This window comes from Metopolophium dirhodum, chromosome 9 (assembly GCF_019925205.1).
Source record: "Metopolophium dirhodum isolate CAU chromosome 9, ASM1992520v1, whole genome shotgun sequence".
NCBI classification, from domain to species: Eukaryota; Metazoa; Arthropoda; class Insecta; order Hemiptera; family Aphididae; genus Metopolophium; species Metopolophium dirhodum.
In genome coordinates, this window is record NC_083568.1 from 26,019,302 (window position 1) to 26,038,426 (window position 19,125).

A 19,125-nucleotide genomic window follows, 5' to 3' on the forward strand; every position below is an offset into this window, starting at 1 on the left:
TTATATATAATTAAATATTTATATTCCTCGTCCTCTAGCGTTCGGATGGGGCACTGGAAATATCCTATCCTATGAACACGTCTTGTGTATTATATTTGATGGTATTGCAACATTTTATTTTAATATGTAAGTACTATTTTACGAACTGACTCTTTCGGACAATCACAGTAGACAATTCCGCGTCGATGAGATTATCGACGTACCACACGTGTATCCGGTGGCGTAAATCTGGTAGTTGCAAATTATCGTAAAAACAGTACTACTTAAATAAACGCACACAATATATAGGTACACCTTAAATTTACTCGTAGCTCGTAATATAAAACTGTTGTGTAGGAGCAAAAAAGGGGGGGGGAGGGAAAAAAGTCCTATGTGGGTATCTGATGAGTAATTACCTAGCTACTCATTTTCTCAACCCCTAGAAATCAATAACTAATTGCCTTGTCTATATATTATAACGTCATCAGCGAATGGGACATACGGACTCGTCGTATATTCTTCGGATATTGCGGACACGGTGGAATGGGTTGAACGTCGCCACCAATAAAACGCTTTCAACGCACAAACGGGTGAAAAACGGTTTACAGTATAGTAATCATTTTTTTTCCCGTCAAAACGTGGATGAAAATTATGTTTTCTCGAGTCATTGACAGCTTCCCAGTTTGCACTTATGTATTTATATCTTAAGAGAACGGTAGCCGGTTTAAGGCAAACACTCATTTTCTCGAAAAGTGAAAACATTTTTAAGAATATTTGTTTTACATTATTTTAAGTCATTAAAAACCAACACTTATGAAAAAATTATATTTTTTTTATCGTTATCAACTTTTAAGTTTTTTACATTCTTGAATTGAATGACAGACTTCCTTTTTTAATTTCATACTCTTAAGTCTTAAGCAGAATATTTTTCTGAAAATTTCATAAATATTGTTTACAAATCGAATTTTGAATGAATAGTTAATTAGGTAGTTATAATATTAATTAAAATGTTAATGAGTGGATTAATTGACCTACATTTTGGGTGAGTACTCCTGTACCACTTCATTTTAAAATACTTATAAGATATAACTAATTAACTACTCTTTCAAAATTCCATTTTTAATTTGTATACACAATGAATTTCTCAGAAATTTGGATATATAACAAATTTCTCAGAGATTTATTATCCTTCGGAATATAAAATAAAAATATAATAATATTTATCTTGTCATTAAAAGAGGTTTAAATTTATATAATATTACATATTATACCTATCGAAATGTATACCTTACCTACTACACGGAAATTGTGAAAATATTTTATAAATTATTTTGTTAACATTATCTTGAAAACGTATCCGCTGTGATTCAGTGTATTTCCGTGTACTGGAGAAACCGTAAAGTAGAACCACTTTACCGTTAATTTCTAGTTGGTAATAAATAATAATTTATATTTTTCTTTCAAAAACGGTTGTTACTTGATTGCTACGAAGTTCGATTAATATTATGTAAAAACGATATTATTTAAAATCGTTAATTTTATACTTTTCCCGATGGCGTGTCGAATACGTTCACTGTTGAAGAAAATCACCCTACGTATATTATACAACCTTTAGTTGTCGAGAGTGCGTCTTCGTTTTATCCGAACCCAGCACACCGGCTACGCGCATTTTCTCCGAGGTAACTATATGCGCAAATATAAACGATGAACGTTCACATACACACACACACACTTTCACATATTTTCTTCAGGACATCATCTCCATGCGGCGTGTTCACAGTAGACTGCACACGAATGTCACGCGTGTTTACAGACGCACACACACATAATACTCGTCTGAACACTAATAATATATATACATGTATATTGTATAGGTATGTTTAAATATATTATTATTATATATGTTATAAATAAACATGTACCTATACGAATACTCGAGCGCTTCTCGAGCACTTCATTGCGGAAAATTCGAGCTCAACTAAACTACATAATATGGTTATATGTATATGTATAATATGTACATGAATGTATCTATACATAATATATAATTTACGCTTTACATTGTATTATAGATTATAATATATGGGTTGTATAATAGTGGATAACGATAAGTTCTCAAATATTTATGTAGAAGACAATATGATATACTGGTGTACTCGCGCGTGAGCGGAGATTTGGTCAAATTTTGGGAGGGTGGGAGAATCGTTTTCGTTTTAATTAGGAAAATTAATTTTCATAATCACACACCGTCCCACACACACTGTAAAAATGTTTCGAATATTTTTTTACCATTTATCATAAATATAATTATGTGATATTACATAATACATTTATTTAACAATAAATTACATTTAATTACAATTGTATTATAAAATTATTTCAACTACAGCAAACATTGAAAATGTACTAACCTATCTTTTTTATTCTTATCGGTCAGCTATGGAGAGGGTCAGCCAAAAAAAAATAAATAAAACAAAATAGAATTTCTTAAATTGCTTTAATACTAAAAAAAAAAATAAAACTCTTCAAAAGTGCAAATGTTTTGGATATACTTGGGATATATTTGAAGGGGAATAAGCCCTTCCAAAGGAGCCTCCCCCTGATTTCCTTGTATGCAGCCGATAACACGTTTTTCGATGTACAAATCAGTATTTTCAGCTACCGTATTAACGCATCTGCGCTTCTTTTAAAAGTGTACTGTTTTACATGAGGACATGACGTATTACATGAAATGTGTAACTTACGTGTGTGTGTGTGTTTGTGTATGCCAATCAAGCTGCACGCGAGAATTATATAGCCACGACCTCCTATCGCAGTGCGATAGCTTCCGACCATTGTCGACTAAACAATATCGTACATAATATAATATTTTTGGCTGATACGGGGGAAAGTATACATCATACTCTTTTTTTTTTTTAATATCGAGTAAACATTTACTATAAATTTATGTCGATTTTTCAAAGTGGCATTTCCCGAACACCAGAATGAGTGAACGATGTTCATATTATTTTTCTTTTTTATCTTTTACCACGAAAATACTTACAAACGTTGTAAAATCTCGACGAAAACGTAATCGAAACTTGTTTAAATTTTTTTTAGAGTATACACGTGTAAGAAGTAAGAACTATTGAGTTACGAGTTCGACAAGGTTTCCGTAGGTTTTCACAATTTCACGATAACAGGTCAAAATTCTTAGCCATTCAATTTGACTGTAATCGTTTCTGTTTTATATTTTAAGAGAATTCCTATTCGAAATACCATACATATCATTTCATATTTTATTTGTAATAAAAATGTCAATACCACGAACCTTTTATTATCAATAATGCATTTTATATCGTAATTTTATAAATAATAAATCAATACATACAAACTGTAATGCTAATAAGTCCATTTTTATGGTCACATAAATATTGTTCACAAAACGGTATAATGTATAAATGTATAATGTATATACTACGTAATAATACACATACAAAATATATTATGTATATTAAAACTAAACAAAAGTAAAAATGTACACTTATAAATAATTTTGTTCCTGCATAATGTATTATATAAATAGTAAATAACAGAACAATTTGTAAAATCGTTTTTTTATACAATTATTTATCGTTGCTTTAAAATGTATATCACTAATCCTGTGGCCTAGTGCAGCGATGAACGCCAAGACCCTGCTATCGGCTGTATATCAGTAAGTTCTTTTTTCATTCAGCATTAAACAAAATTAAAATTTCGGCAGTCTAATAATTTTAATCCAACCATAGGTACTTAACATACGAATTAGCGGAAACCCTAAAATAACGTGAAATAGCAGTACTTAACGAATTGTATTTATATTATATATTTGCTTAAACGAGTGAAGCAATTATTATGCAAATGCTACCAGAGAGATAATCAAAAGACGCGGCATTTAAAAAAATGCTCCGAGCCCTTAATATATTTTTCCTTGATAAAATTATAAAAGTTCTTAATTTGTCACTCACCGCCGTACCAAGTTTTCAAATTCCACGACCGTATTGTGTAGTCTAAGGACTTAAAATTTTCACAAACAGTTGACGAGTTCTTAACTTAAACGATTCAACCAGCGTCGAAAGACTTCAATAAAAAATATATCATCAAAATAAAGAATTTAAAGTTTAAACATTAAAACTGAAAGATGAATAATATAAGAGAGAGTGAGTGAACTAATAGAATACTCTAATACGACATTATGAAATAGTGTAAAAAGAGGCGTTCGTATTAGTTAATACTTAATAGTTGCCTTTCATATATCGTTGCAATTAATAACAATAATAATAAATATGCAGTCTCTACAATTTCTTGATTTACAGTTTATTTTTTTCTATACATTAATATATAGGTACACTATATTATACATACAAAATGTTTTTGTGATTCTTATTACAGTAATCAATACGTAATCGAAACAGAATATTTGTTTTTTATTTAAATTAATAATTCAAATGAAATCGATATATTATTATATTTTCGTACTACTATTATAGTTTAATAGTTATGGGTAGGTAGTGTAATAGGTACATTATATGCACGTAATATGTAATAACATTTATTGATAATAATGTATAGATTTTGATGTTTTAAACTACAAAGACGTAAATGACCTTTAAATTTAAATATTTTAGAACAAAACGAACGTGTAAGTAAATGTATATAAGACTATTTACAAACAATATTGCATAATATATGCACAACTCTATACAACGTATTGAATTAGTACAATAATACATAATATAATATTATGTTTTTAAAATCTGTTTCTGTCTAAAAAAAAACTGTTTTAAATGCTTTACCAATAACTTTTTAAAAATAATATCACAGTTTAGTTTTACATACAAAAATACAAGCACCTACACATAGGTAAATAATATAATATGACTAAGAAAAGAATAGAATATAGTTTAAATATAATGTCATTACAATACGACTAATTATGTAGGTACTTATTATATTTCTATAAATATCATAACACGTAACTTTTGATTAAAGCACAATGCACAAAGCTCGTTTTGCATTCTAAAATTTATACAGTGTCGTGCCATTAAATTATATAGTATTGGTAATACACACGGGAAAATAGCGTTTATTTTCACTTAAGTTACATCGACTTTATGTAGGTATTTAACTACATACAGATTTATTATATGGCGGTTTGCTAAGCGTATATTTTTTTTTACATATTAATACAATATTATACTAACAGTTCTTATCGTTTATTATTATTATTTTTTTTTTTACCTTATTACATAACGTAGTTAAAAAAGTAGTTTACATCGCTAATAGATTCGGCCGATAAGCATATTTTAAAAACGCATGACAACCATTAATTACAATTTTATGAAAATTACATTTAAAACTTAACATAATTGTAATACGTTCTACACCGGCTTCTAACCTAACCGGCCTTAAACGAAAACGCAAAAACTAATCTTATATGCGTACAACACATAATATTATTATGGACTCGACGTATTTTCAATTATTATTGATAATATAATTTTTATGTGGAATTTCAAAAATCATCTGTATTTAATCTTTGTTTCTTGAATGCATAAATTACCCTCTATATTGTATACACACCGTGGGTGTAATATTGTATAGTAATATAATATGAGCACAAAGTGAGATATCAGAGATTATTAAGATCGTTTTGTAGAAAAGAATTTGGGTGCCGCCAGCAATTCATACGCCGAGGCCGTATTAAACATTTTATTTTAATAATATTTAACTTTGGCATCCAACATTATTAACATTATTATCAAAATATCACGGTACCGTTTTCTGGTCGGTATTTTTGGGGACGTAATTCCGCTATTTTTGGCAACCCAAAACGTCACTCACACTGCGTAGCTGTTGTTATTTTGACCGAGCCACGTTATATTGTATATTATAACAGCGACGAAAACACTTCGAGCTAATTCGAATTCACTTTACACTGCAGTTATCATTCGTTACAAATTTCAATAGGGCTTATTATTTTTGAATATCCCGAGTTGTTTGGCTTAAATAATAATAATTACCTACAGTATTTCGGATGTACGCGCATAAATGAAATGAATTAGAATGACAAATTGTTAACCGACACGAAACGGTATAGCGTGTTAAATATGCGTTATATTATTAAATCTAAATACGAAATATCCAAAAATCATAATTAACTTATACTGTAATATGAAAAAAAATGTACAAAACAACACTTATTGTGTTGAATTGTGTATAATAATAGGTTAGCAAATTGATGGTATTCTCGCACCATGCCAAAACTTTAATGCCTAAGTTATTCAATTAATCATAATATTATAATACCTACACTCTTAAAACCAACATTTATCATATTACTTTGAATCTCATTATCGTTAAAATTTGGTTAAATTTATGACTGTTGTATTATTATGAACCTACTAAACAACAAATTCACGATATCTATTCAAAATTAACTTTATTTTGTTTTGTTGTTTATTAATTGTATAGATTATAGCTATAATACGGCGTTTATGAAAAAAACGCAATGCTGGTAAAATATAAAACATTTTTTTTTGCTGCGCGACTTTTTTGTAGGATTATTTTCAAAAAAAAGCTTTCAATAATTTATTTGAGCTCGTACAGTTTTCGATGTATGGGCGAACAGAACAATTTGGGGAAATATACGTTGCAGTGTACGCCGTTTTGAAGTCAGAGTCAAATTTCATTCACTGCGACTTTTTTTTTGCAAATACGAATATACGACCGACTGAATTATTCCATCTGGTTCGATCTCCACCGGGCCCACTTAAGGAGAGTCAACCTGAAAAATAGAATACAATGCTATATACATTTATACCTATGACCGCAAAACTTTTGACGCTGGGCAATCGTTTGTTCTATCTATCTGCTGCGGCACCGATAATATACGCGAATCCGTTTTTATACCTTGTGATATTTTTTTATCAACAAGACAAAAGTAAAAACTCGTAATGTTTTATTGGGCCGGTCGCGGGTTGGCCTAGATCTCGCCGCGTGTGAATGTTTAATATAGCTCACGAAATGGTTCGCGGGGAGACACTTCAATTTGCGGGGCGACCAAGCCTATATAATATATATTATAAATTATAACAATATATACACACCACTTTGAGGAGCGGCGTAGCGTTTTACGTAAATTGACCAATAACGCTATATCAATCCGGAATGTGTGTCTATACCGGTTATAGGTGGAACTACATTTTGCGGGGCTTTGTGTTGAAATCACGTTCGTCTATACCCTTTGCGCCCGGGGAATCGCGGTGCGTATATCACCCACTCGCCGTTTCGATAGCTCTGCAAACAGCAATCAAATCCTTCTGCGTACACTCAAAACCATAGTAAAATTAATTTATATTCCAATGTACACCAACGGACGGATGCCGTTAAAAGGAGAATTAATTCAATCAAAACTTCCGATCGACTACTACGCCGCGGACGGGCGACGGTGAGCCTAATGAGTAATGAATAAATAAAAGACTTCACACGGTTGATAAAAGTAATAAATTCTGAAATAAGCATTACCGGTCGAAAAATAATTTTACGTGCACACAACACATTGTTCGCACACGCTGCAGTGCTTTAACATCAAAAAAGTATATAATAATATTATATATTTTATACGACTGAGAAGTGTGCGAGCAAGTTTAAATAATGATCATTAAATTAGTTGCGGTTACACGTAAAAACAAGTACCTACTCTGTGAAATTGCTGGAAACACGAGATACAGGTAAATGTGTGTTTGGGAGCGATTAAGTATCGTTGTTAACACATTGTTTTTACATATTTGTTGTGTATAATTGCGTGTTCAGGTAAAATATCGTTAAACATAAATAATTTTTTTCATAAAATAGCATAAGCTAAATAATCTTAATTTATATATTGTTATTATGACGTGTTATTATATTATCTTGTCAAAACAGTTTAAATATAAATATAATTACGTGTAGGTACCTAGAATTGTATCTTTTGACTTTGTATACAAGCTAAAAAAAAATTAGTAAATTACAGAGTTAGTCGTGACAAGTTGAGCCCATGTTTGATCTATTTCTAAAATATGCTCTTATAAATCTAACTATACCCTGCAGTATTCAGAGAAGTGTGTTGACACTTGGTAAACTTACTAAGGATCCAAAATTGAATATATTATTTTCATAATGGATAACTTGAAAAAACATTTAAATTTAAAAGATTTAAAATGTAAACTTCGGTTTAACCATTTTCTCGTTATGCAGTTGTAAATAATATATAAATATGAAATACATTATGAAGTGTATCATGCATGCATATTGTAGGTTTATGCATTAGTAATAACTACGGTTCAAGGGACAAATTTTACTAGGTACCTTAACCGTCATGAAATTATATTAATAGGTACCTTTAATATGATATGCATTTAAAATATGATATTAATATGTTGGTGCACAACGAATAACTGAGGTGAATAACATAATTTGATATATTATAAATCTTCAATTTGTAGAGAATCAAACACCTTCAACTTTGAGCGAAAATCTAATAACTGAACAAGAAATAGAAAGACCCGTGATATAAAATGATAACAGCTAATGAAAATCATTTGTATGTGATAAAAATTTTGATCAGCTGTCATAAAATAATAATATGTAAAATCGACATAAGAACAGAGTAATAATATATCATCGAAGATTTAAACAGAGTAATATCATTTAAAATTAATATTGTCTGGTACATTAAACAATACGTATAGACATTAGACACTTTGGATCAATCTACAAACTATAATATATACTCAAATTAAAGCTGTTAAAGGAAATTTGCATTTCAATAATTTCAACTCATAGTAACAAAAACGAGTATAATATGTTGTTGTGGTTACACTGATACATGCTACAATACATTATTACTTAAGAGTATTCTCGCCAATTGTTATAATATTAAGTGATGAGTGAACACTTGTGGAAAAAATAATATACTATTTCTAAAAATATTATCATTAAAAGTTAAAAATATTTTTATATTTATTTACCTATAGTAATTTTTATTTTGTAAATTTAATACTTAGCTAAAATACTAATCATACAAATATACAAAATAATGTTATGATCAGAACTTAAATTGTAATATTAATTGCATATATTATTAACTAGGTAAATAAAAGCGAATAAGTTATAACTCATATCATAACGAATGTAAAGATAAAATATACAAATGTACACTATGTGGTGATTGAAATGTATAGATTTTTGAGTACATCGTATACAAATTTACAATATTAAATACATAAATAATTCCATATTTTATAATATGTTGATTGTTGGTATACATTTAAATGTAACTTCTGTGTGAAATTGTCAAATAGTTTATTTATACCATCACAATGTTTACTAAACGTCTAAACATCTGTATCAATAATAATAAACACACATCAATATCGAACATCTTATATTTTACAAATTCTTAATCAAATACTCATCTAAAAGTATGAAAACAACTAAACAACGGGGAAACGCAAAAAAAAAATCATCCAACATCAACAAAATTCTAACTAAGTATCCATAATACTGCGATAAAAAGATTAATTAATTACTCTCCATATTATAGTATTATATGTATACGTCTCGTACAATTCATTCAATCTCAAATCGAAATCCACCCTGCACGTATGGGAACTAACTATTTTACGAACGCTTCTACAATCGTCTAATCTCCCACCCTAATCCAGTTGCCAATAATCTCGCAGTCCCCAAATTTCCCGGCTCCAAGACGTCTTAAATATAAACCGTATAACGTGATCTGCTAGATTCACAAGACTAATTATTATTGATTACCAATTACAATTAATTGAAAATAATCGAATATAACACAATTCCCTGTGAAGTGCCATCGTTTGACCACTTATTTATACACGTGTCATTATTATTATTATTGTGTATGTTCAATGGCCCTTGTATTCTATATCATACGTATAATGATTGTTTCACCTTTATTAGACCGTTTATATTAATATTGTAAAAAATACTGCGCGGCATTGTAATTAATTTTTTAATTGCCTAAACTCAAAACGATTAAGTATCAAAATAAACGGATTGGTGGCCATTCCGTGATGAAAAAGTGGCGGTTAGATTATCGCTTTGAACAGTGTGGTGGCAGTGCTGCTACCCTATAATACCATCATAATGATCGGGTTGGTGTAGGGTTGGCGGGAGAGTGGGTAGGTTCGAGGGTGCATACTTCGGCGATGCGGGGGATTTGAAGGTGTGTGGTGGCCAAATAGCCCGAGCTGCAGTATCACGGCTTATCAGTTTATTTCAAAATAGACGCTTTTGCCTTACACAGAAGAAATCATCAATTACGAGTTAAGTGTGCACGTCGGTAACGATTTTTAAAGCGATACAGGCGGTTTCGACAAAGCGTTAAGTATGAAAAAAATAACATTTAATACAGTATGATTAAATATATATTATTTACAATCGGTCCACAACTTACTACTGTAGTCTGTCCACTTGTGTTTGTCGTGAGCTGATATCGACACGTTTAGTGATAACAAACTTGGGCTAAAACCACAAATATTACATATTTGTACATGATTACGTCATGATAATATTATCATAGTTATGTCGTGAAAAACATACATAATAATAGCTAGGTGTATATTATGTGCGCATACCGATGGATGGAAATATATAGACAATCTGAGGAATGATTTCAGCAGTTTGCGAAAAAACTTACAAATAGACAACCACAGTTTATTGTAATCAGTGCCATTTAAGTCGCTTGAAAAATTACTCAAACATTTAAATTACTAAAAATCGTATTTTATTTAGTACGAATCAATAGAATTGCACAAAAGTAATAATTTAAGAAGTATAATAATAATTGTATTTTTTTTTATTTAAAATTATTTAGTAAAAATAAATGATCAAAAGATAATTAAAGATAATTAATATTGATTAAAGTTAGTACTTACGGTGTTCTCGTAATATTATAATATCTAGTTAAGAATAATAATTGAAAATATCTCCTCGACTAGTGATGATATTATATTCGATCCTTGCAGTTTGCCTGTCGTAACTGTGTTGTCGTCGCAAAAAATGCCTGTGAAGTTGTAGGTTTCCCTAAATTTTTATCAGTAGATATATTTTATTTATAGACAGATTTTTCCTCTTACCCAGGGTTTTCCTCGAATGGCGTTTGAATTGAACAGAACCTGGGACTGACCGGTAATAAGATAGTATTAAGATAATCAATATGATTGGAATTTATGATTTGCTATATGTTTGTTACATGTCTATCGATGCATCTGTAAAAAACTCATATAATGCGATTGCCACACACAATCGAAATATGCAAACAAGAATACTTGCATTAACTTTATACTCAAAGTAAGTACCTATTTATTTTTTTAGATCTGCAGAATTCTTAATAATTTATTATGCCTGGACTGCTTTTTTAAGACTTTTTTCTTGAAACTTTCACTCAAAACCGTTTTACATATTTTTTTACTATACGATGTGTAAAATAATTATTCACAAGAAGTGCAATTGTTGTACGACGATTGTTGGGTAGTGTTTTTGAAGTAGACGCTATAGCAGTCCGCAAAACGAAAACTGGCCAGTGACGACGTGACTCTATATTCACACATATGCATATTGCCAACCCAAATTACGGTGTCAGTAATACCAACTGTACTGTGTGAGATTAAAATGTTTAAACTAACAGATGTTAATTATTAAAGTGATGTAGGATAACTCCTCTTCTGTCAGATCGTCTGAGTTCACTAGTTGACATCAAAAATGCCGTAACAGAGATACCTTCTTTAAATTTACGAAATTTACCGAGGTATATTAATGGAAAAGACACTTCTTTTGCATGTACATCAAACAATAAACTGACAGGAACATTATTTTCTCTAGGAGCTATGCGTAAGTACATGTCTTCATTCCACATTAATGTTTGCTACTAACTTTCTTCAATTGGAATATTGATATTAATATTAACTCGTATAAGCGATAATAATGAAAAAGTATAAACATTTATTACTTTAAGTTTTAAGAATTTAATTCGAACGAACGATTGACATGTTTTCATCAACATAATTTCTCGACAAAAACACAAAAGAACCCACCGAAGCCGATCAATCATAATAATGTAAACGCATAATATTATAATATGTACAGCCCGTAGATTACCTTGGAGTAAGTGAAAATTGAATTGATTTATTTTGATACAGTTGCCGTTTTCACATATTCTAAAGGCGTCGTTAATCGTTATCCTAGAACAATATATTATTTATTCCCCAAACCAGCTATATGTTACAATATTATGGTATTGATATATCACACCACTTTTGTTTGGCACGCCTTTCTACCATACGCAACAGTCAAATTACTAATATAATAATAATAATTTATAATTATTATGATACAAAGGTTATGGAAGTCGATCGGAAATTCTATTTCTCCTAACTGTTTATAATGGTCAACGGAGGGCGAGTTAACTTGATTTTCAGCAGATGATCTTTATTGTAAATGCTTATGTACCTATGATTTCAAATTGATACTAATTGTTTCTGTATAATCCATACTAACAGGTTTAAAAGATATTATATGAGTAAATTTTATTTTCATCTAGGATAAGTAGAATATACAGTTTATTCGTATAAATATTGTGTAATATAACAAAATATCTGCTTTAAAGTTATATGATTAATTACTCACCTATTAACTACAGTCGCCTTGGTGTTATTTATTTGTACAAGCTTAGATCATGTTCAATGGATGTGTGTGTTATTAAAATGTGTTTATCGTAAACTGAACTGTTGTGAATATAATTCATACCACGCGCATCTCGTTTCAAGGAACAACGCGTTATTGAGGATCGTCACGCCAACGCCGGTACTTTAGGACATTATACAATGTGATATAGATTATAGATCAAATTATAACGACTCAAAATCTACTCTACACCAGAACGGTTACCTACTTTTCACTTTTGTTTTTATAAAAAAAAAAAATTTAAATAGGTACTTTTTGAAAATAAATGTACAACATGGTAATAAGATATTGTAGTGTTATATGACATGGTGTATACTTACATTATACATGAGCTATTGAATAATATATAGTATTGTATACCTTTTGTTTTAAATTATTACTATTAAGCGCCATTGCCGTGATTGGGTTGTTCCTATACGACTAAGCGCAAGCGCCCTAGTTGTGTGTTTTCTGAAATTATGTAGGTAATCAGCGGGGAGTTATTCTGGACATAGTAAATGATTAACGTGGCTACTAACGTGTATTGCATATGATCTAAGTGTAGTATATAATAAGATTAAGTCACCACGTTGTTTTAGGCTCTAAAGGGGATTTTTTTCCAATATTATATTATAGTATTGATTATTATAATTTTCAAATCGTCATCATAATATATGCGAGCACGGTTATCGAACACACTGTATTCCATATAACAATAATATTATATTAATATTATAATGTACGCCGTCGTCTGCTAGTGGATGGATAAGACCACCGCCGGGCTCAATCAGAATTCTAATCTTAAAGACGGTGACTATAAGTAGGTGAGGAGTGTGGGGTAGCAGCAGCTGTGCCGTAGATTTCCGTCCCTTGGACTGGAACTCAGACCCTCCCCCCCCGCAAGATCCAACTTCGTCGGAAACTATGTATACCACCGCTGCTGCTGGTGGTGCTGGTGGTGGTAGTTTCAGTGGTATTATTATACTGTCAAGACTCTGAGGTATCTCTACAACAATATTTAGTGTGACCATATTATTCGCGTTCCGTAGTTGTCCCGACCAGTTTCCGATGCAAGGCTTTTTGTGTATCTGTTTCTTTCCACTGTTTGTATTTGGAAAAAAACCTGGAAAAAAAATTTTACAGAACATTTTTTCATTTTAGTAGGTAGGGAGGAGTTGATTAAAGTGAATTATTTGATGGAAATTCATGCATGTACAAAATAAAATAAAGACATGTTAAATAATGTGTTTGAATTTAAAATATCTAATAAAAATGAATTTTGGTTCCAAATTGAAAACCATAAATTTTCAAAGTTATAATATATACGACATTCCGTGAAATGGCAATCACATATTGCTTTGCTTATGAAGGGCTGTGGCGGGAGACAAATACAATTAATAAAAGTCTCTGCGTACACACTGAATTGTATAAACGACGAGCGATTGCAATGATATTATTACAATGACTGTCGTCGTTGTCACCGCGTAACTGTCCTATACGGTCTTGATACTCGGTCAGAGTGCGTCGCTTGAATACAAACGAAGGGGTACAAAAAAAGAAAATCAAATTCTGCTCATAAACTTAAAGTCTTAAAATTATCATAACTCACGAGTCCGACCCACGGTGAACCGCGGGAACACGGCAGTATAATGAAATAATGATCAGCAAACAACTCGTCGGCGATCACTATATATCTTTATTATTTATACACACAATAACGTACTTACGCACCGTTGTACTTTTGTGAATTTTCGGGGCAAAGCATAATAATAATATAACAATACAATTCGAAAACGGTGTGGTGTTCAAAGCTATAAAATCGAACCAATTAAAACCGCTTTACGGGGTCCCAGTGTATATTATAACCGTCTGCTGATTCGATGGTTAAACGGACCACCGTACACTTAAACGTGTAATAAATATACCTACTATATACATACAATTCGGCTTATTGCACTGCTGTTAGAGAGAAAGATTTAACGGCGATTCATCGTAAACGTTTCCGAATTCGCCAATGTTACACCACCCGATAAAAGGTTCTGGCCATGATTCCGCGGTTAAATACGAATAGTATACCTAATACAATTTAAGTACCTACATCGACGAGAAAGATAATATTATATTTTTCGGTACACCATTTTATCAGAGGACTGAATATAAAAATGTTTTTGCTTACTTTTTATTTTCGTGGTTTACTCAAAAAAAAAAAATATATTTATATGCATAATATAAAATAATATATATGCGTAATGTAATATGCTTACGAATAATTAATTTATTATTAAATTAACTTGAATGGACGCAAAATGTGACATGTTATAAGTTTATCGTGAAAACAACCTGTTGGTAACATCTCAGTTAAATTTAATTATATATATATTTTATTATGTACATTTTATAAAGTTTGAATAATGTATAGTCGTCAACAGTTTCAATTCCAATTACGTTGACGTCCACAAAGACTGTAGATTTTCGAGGAACGTCACAAAAATTATCCCATTTTAGATAAATATAATTTCTTGGAAAAATATTAAGTTAAGAGAAATACTGTTTACTATTTCTGCTTTAATAATTCCAAAAGTTTTTAACAATAACATTTAAACAGTCATTGTAATTAACTTACTTACAATTTGACCTATTTGGCAATAAAATAAACTTTCATGATATTAAAATTAAAAAAGATTTGCTGACTTTATGTATACTTATAAATACTGAAATATAATTCCAATGATTAAGAATCCGTTTAAAATTATTTATTTTAGGGGGGAATTCTTTTTTTACCTGTGATATGAATTATTTTAACAGGTATTATTATTATCCATAAACTATTGTTTTTAGTTTTGTATTTGAACTCACTCACTCTAAACATAACCTATGTTTATTGGAAGGGAATAAAGTATTTTTATGAAGTACATAATTTTTTGTAAATATTATTCAATGATGAAAATCAAAATTATTTTTATTATTTTTATTCTGTATAGGTAGGTACTAAAATATGTGAAATTTAAAATAATTATGCTTTTAATTTTAAAATTATTCATTTTCAACACTCATAACCTGTATGCGTAGCATTTCAATGACGTATTATTCTATGCGAAAATAAAAAATAAAATTAATAAAAACGATAATCATATTATTATTATTTTAAAACGTGGTTCTATGCACATAGATGTAACTATTTTGCCTGTTCATTGCGCCGTGTAACATATTTTGATATTTTTGAAACATAATTCAGGATTAATTATGACTATCCGTCGTGACACTCGTAAACCATTAAATTAACCACTTTGAAAAATAAGGATGTACCCATATACAGTATAGACTTGATTCATGCATGGGTTAAAATAATATTGTGGTAATTTAAAATACACAAACAATAATTTACCTACCATTCATCAAATAAAAAGTTTTTAAGGGCCCTTAATGTTTTATGCACAACTCAAACGTACTCTTAAATTGTAGATAAATTGTATGGTTAAAACTCAAACGACACATAATAATATTATTTGCACCATTTTATTACCTATGTAATATATTATTATACATACGTGCAACCAGAGGATTTGAGATTTTGCCCAAAAAGCGCGTTCCTGACGTTGAAACGAACCACAGCGTAATAAATTGCAGAGCCAGTAAACATTTTGATTTGTGTGGACCGCGAATCGTATCTGCTCATGCCTCTACCTCCGTATTACTTTTTGACAAAAAAAAAAAAAATGTAACAAAAAAAAAGCCGTCGTTGTACGTTTGTATGAATTTAGGTACCTACCACGTATTATGCGCATTATACGTAGGTACACGAAAAATAAAAAACCTAAAAATCTGTGACAGGACTAACAGTTGAATAGGCAAACGTAAGCGGGAAATTGTCTTATACTTTCCGGGCAGTTTAACACAAAGCTCGATTACACAATTTTAAATGTAGGTACGTTTAACCCTTTTATTACGCCGTTTATAAATTCAAAGGGTCCAGCGGCGGTGGGGCGAGCTTTATGCTTATTTCTTGGCGAACCGACGAGATTTCGGTGTGCAGATAAATATCCACACGCCTTATTCCCGAGCGGGACGCACTCCGATAACACGGAAAATAATTAATTTTTGTGTTTCAAACACCGGAAACGAGTGGACGGTTTTGTCCCCAAAATGGATAGCGATCAGCTTTGGCTATAATAACATGAGTATTTATTACGATTTCCGATGAATTCGGGTTTTTTTTTAAATTTCTTTTATTTAAGTTCTTACAATTGAGATTATAATCCATTCTCATTTTATAATATTATAACCATACCAACACAACAGAAATCCAAAGTATATAGGTGATATAGCCTGTTTGAATTATGTGTAAGACAGCAATGTTGTGGTCAAGAGAACGACACACTGAACTTTGGCAACCTCGGATATATTGTTATGTATCCTTCATACGTGAAAAATATTGAACATAAATAGAAGAATATATTGGTTATAAATTATTGAAAAGTTATTTTTAAACGCCTTTATAAAAATAAATGAAAATAATATCGTAGATTCTTTGTGACCTACCAAAACCATAATGATCATATCATTTTGTGTAATATAATACAACATAATGTTACAACAATAATTTTAAAATAATATTATTTTGAAATTATTTTTGATCGTCGTTTTAGCTTTAAAATAGATTTTCAACCATCTTCGTTTATAATATATATTATATAGCTGTTCGTGAACTTGGCTTAATTATTATATCGCGCATTCACGTGTGGCAGTCAGAGTAATTATAAACCTTCGTATCCTCTCGACTGTTTCGGAGAAACCACGATTAGCTATTTCTGAGGACAATCACAACGAGACAATATTATAATACACATACCTATATAATATTATTTATAATATGATTCCGTCGAGACTAAAAACTCATATTCACAAAATGTTTAATCAACAAAACAATATGTATATAGTATGATATACGGGTACCTGACTAATAGATAATTATAAGTTATAACAATGTTATATTGTTGTTAATGACATATTTTGTAGCATTAAAATATTGTATATTATGTTAACGTCGATGCACGTTAATTGTGCATACCCAACTATTATATTTATAAAAACATCGATAGTCGTTTCCTACCTAATTAAATAGACTATCCATATTATGTTTATAATTACAATTATTTAAAATATCTATTCACTCTGATTCTCGCTGTTTAAATGGTCTTATTCAATATCAGTAGGTGGTAAATAAATCGGTATATTTGCAAAATGACTGCGTTCCAGAACTACGAATATAGGGCAGCGATTTATTATTCCAATAGTTAATTGTTTAACCATTTACTCGATTGGAAATTATGAAATTATGACGTTATACTATAATATTATGTATACATAACACAATATGTACGAGCACCGTGACCACATACAATTTATAATACCATGAACACTTTGCGTGACAAGGTTGTCCGTATATTTTGTGTAATGTTTGAAAAAATTCTATTGCACGATATCGCCAAAAAAACTCATGTGTCTACCGATGTGCGGCCAAGCGGATAAACCATATAAAACATTAATAATCGTTAAACTCGTATTGCGATATAAACGAAAGGAAATTGGCCACGGCGTAAACGAAAACGATATAGCGTATCGGTTATATTATTATATTATATTATATTCGATACCTATTTATTTGGGTAGCTATAAATGTAAATTATTACCGTCTGCACAGCCGGACTTCCGCACGTGTCTTCGGTATGACTATCAATCGAACGTTGTACGAATCTTACGTTATCGACATAAAATTATTATCACTTTCATGACCACCATTTTACGGCTATGACTGATATATAGTTTTAAAATATTGGTAGACACTCAAGTAAACAAGAAATTCTCCCCTAACATCCTTGATATAGTCAAACATTATAAAGTGCTCATCACAAAATAAATGTTCAACCAATATTGTATGGGAGGCACACTCGCGTTGCGCGCAAAAATCGGGGGTTGACGGGCACGGCTCTCCTGGTTGACAATTTATCTCCACCCCTTGCACTATTTTACCAATACTTATAATATACCTACCTACTTTACTGGTAAGTGGTATTTATTGATCCAAAGATCTTGGAAACGGCCTACCGCTATCCGCCGGTATATACGCTCGCAATACCTATTATTATTTCTTGTCGGAACGGAATCTCAGTATCGCTACAACAGGATCGATGACTTGTGGATTATTCTCTCTCTCTCTCTCTCTCTTTCTATCTCCCTATCTCAAACTCCACCTAAGTATCATGTGGGTGGTTCAGTGGTGGTGGTTGTGTTTATCGAAAGAAGGCCTGTCCCGTCGTCCAGCACAGGCGTTCGATGGAATTTCCTGGGGGGTTCAAGGGCTGGGGTGTAGAGCGGTGGACAAAAGGTACA

General features: G+C 30.9%; 1 long non-coding RNA gene across 2 annotated transcripts in view; it reads right to left on the bottom strand.

The window, feature by feature from the left end:
* Positions 1-2,223: 2,223 nt before the first annotated feature.
* LOC132952031 (uncharacterized) overlaps positions 2,224-19,125 on the bottom strand; it is a 57,163-nt gene continuing 40,261 nt past the window's right edge. Inside the window, exons 2-7 of one of the 2 annotated variants that reach the window (XR_009665438.1) lie at positions 16,284-16,429; positions 11,151-13,858; positions 10,950-11,077; positions 10,469-10,536; positions 7,107-7,296; positions 2,224-6,784 (exon numbers count right to left, since the gene is read on the bottom strand). This is a non-coding gene — a long non-coding RNA (uncharacterized LOC132952031). Of the gene's footprint in view, positions 6,785-7,106; positions 7,297-10,468; positions 10,537-10,949; positions 11,098-11,150; positions 13,859-16,283; positions 16,430-19,125 lie in introns of both variants that reach the window. The other variant, XR_009665439.1, reaches the window with a different exon arrangement.